Source organism: Dama dama, chromosome 24, assembly GCF_033118175.1.
Source record: "Dama dama isolate Ldn47 chromosome 24, ASM3311817v1, whole genome shotgun sequence".
Classification (NCBI taxonomy): domain Eukaryota; kingdom Metazoa; phylum Chordata; class Mammalia; order Artiodactyla; family Cervidae; genus Dama; species Dama dama.
The window spans coordinates 64,543,873-64,546,617 of NC_083704.1; positions in this window are offsets into that span (position 1 = coordinate 64,543,873).

Here is a 2,745-nt window from a genome sequence, read left to right on the forward strand (position 1 = left end):
TCCACATGCTTGTTTGTCTCTCTTCACAACAGCAAGACCCCTGAGGTGGAGACAGGGTCTCAGTCAGCTGTGTGCTCCAAAAGCCTGAGCAGGGCCTGCATCCAAGAGGGGTGAGTGTAGATGGACGATGCTCAGCCTGCAGTGGCTGGGGTCGGTGGAGCGGGGGGCGGTCGGGGGTGCGGATAGTACAGTGAGGGTTTGCTCAGCCCTTGTTGTGGGTGAGGGGCAGGCTGGGGGCAGCTTAGAGGGAGAGTCTGGCTCAAGCCAGGTGGACGGGTGATCCGATGGAGGCTCTTTCTGTTGTGTAAGGATGACTCAGCTGTCCTCGAGGGATTTGGGAGCCAGTGCTGTGTGTGTGTTGGGGGAAAACATTAACTTGTCAGGTGTGTGGCCTCGGACCACAGCCACGTGACCCGCTTCCCTCCAGCTCCAGGCCGCTGCTCCCTCTGGCCGGGTCCTAAGGGCTCCTGTTCAGGGCCCCACTGCCTCTCCCCTCCCCGCCCTGCTTCTGCCCACCTTGGGAGTTACTCACAGTGACACCTGATGCCGGCCCCCGGTGGGAACCGAGAATTCAGGATGGCTTCCCGCGATATTCCCCTTGGGATAGGCAATGTATGATTTTACATGTTGCCTTATTCAGGCTGGGAACACGATGCCACAGGCTGGGTGGCTTATAACAACATCCATTCATTGCCGGGGGCGTGGAGGTCTGTGATCAGGGTGCCAGCCCGGTCCAGTGAGGGCCTTTTCTGCGTCTTCACATGGCAGAGGCAGCGAAGGGGCTCTGGGGTCTTTTTATGAGGGCGCTGATCTCACTCTGAGGGCTCCACCCTATGACCTGGCCACCTCCTGAAGGCCCCCACGCCCCCCGTATATCATCACCTTTATGGTTAGGAGTCAACATATGAACTGGGGGAGGGGGGCACAACCGTAGCAGAGAGAGGTGACGTTGGAGGGAGCCTTCATACAGCTCCAGGCTTGAACCAGGATCCACCCAGTGACCCGGAAATGCAATCAGGTGTTTCTGGGAGTGGGCCGAGGCACGCAGAGCACACAGCTGTTCTCCTGCGAAGGCCTCTCGTGGGGGCCTCTTGACCCCTCTGGAGAGTCAGATCCCGGGTCTGGGGCAGGGCCGGGCCGGCAGGTGCATCCCTCACCCCGGGGCTCATCACAGGGAAGAAGTGAGACCTGGGGGGTGGGGTGCAGTGTCCCTCCTGGAGGTGTTCTCAGTCCAGTGAGGGGGGCAGAAACCGAAAGCTGGGGGCTGCCATGATGAGGGAGGAGAAGGTCGGGAGAGGGGCCTGGGGCCTTTGGGGCCTTCAGGGGGAATAAGGCCTGGCAGGACTGGGGGGAGTTCAGTCAGGGAAAGTGGAGAAAGGCTCCAGATGGAGAGAGAAGTAAGAGTGTAGGTGGGGGTATGGGCAGGGCGTATGTGTGTGTGGGATGAATGGGGGCGCCTGGGGGGGGGGGTGGGATGTGTGGGTGACGTGTGTGTGGGCGGGGCGGGGCATGGGGTGGGGGGTGGGGGAGTGTGCGGGGCAAGTGTTGGGGGGGCACAGACGTGAGGTGGTCTCTAGGAAGCGTGAGGAAGCGTGACTCGCCCATGGTGGCTGCCTGATCCCTGAGAAGCTGCACACAAGGGGAGTCTATGTTTCCCCCTGAGGTCCAGTGGTAACTGGAAGAGCCATTTCATAGGCATTTGGGCAACTGACATCGGGTGGCTAACTTTTTATTTTGCCAAGTAAGAACATCTGAAAAATAATCAATTTCCCGGAATACTATTCAGGTTTAAACAGGAAGGAAGACCCGACATGCCACATGGAGGAAACTTGAAGACACTACGTGCAGTGCAACAAGTCAGTCATGGAAGGACAAGCAGGGCATGATTTCACTTACGTGAGGCCCCAGAAGCATGCAGATTCATAGTGACAGAAAGTTGGACGGTGCGGCCAGGGCTGGGGGAGCTGAGTGGGAGCTGGTGTTTAATGGGGACGAAGTGACTGCTTTACAAAGTGAAGCGTTAATCGGGTTGGATGGTGGTTCTGACTGCACAACAATGTGAATACGCTTAATGCCACTGACCTGGACACTTAAAAGTGGTTAAGATGGTGCATTTTGTGTTATTTGACCAGGATTAATTTTTTTTCAAAGGGCTTCCCTGGTGGCATAGTACAGAGTCTGCCTGCAATGCAGGAGACCCGGATTCCACCCCTGGGTCTGGAAGATCCCCTGGAGAAGGGAATGGCTGCCCACTCCGGGATCCTTGCCTGGAGAATCCGGCCACTCTCCTCACATGCTCCATCTCCCTCTGGGTGACCGTAGGTCAGGGCTAAGAGGCTGGTGGACACGGTCTTTTCAGGTCTGACTCCAGAGCAGCGAGGAAGGAGGAGGGTGGGGAGCTCAGCAGGTGAGCTGGTCCAGGCCAGTCAGGAGAGAGCCCAGCGGGCGCAGAGGAGGAAGCCGAAGGGCAGCCGCAGGTATGAGGGCCCCAGGGGAGCTCAGAGTGCAGAGGCCCCGGCGGGGGTGGCAGACAGGGAGACGCCACCTGCAGGCCAGGTGGACCGGGGAGGCCCAGGTCACCGCCGACAGGGCTGGCGCTCGTGGTTCTTCCTGTCCCGACCAGCGGTGTCAGCCACACGTGCGCGCCCGCTCAGTCGCTCAGTGGGGTCCAGCTTTTTCCTACCCCGTGGACTGTAGGCTCCGCTGGTCAGTCAGACAGCGGCTGCCTGGGGTGGGGCGCACTGG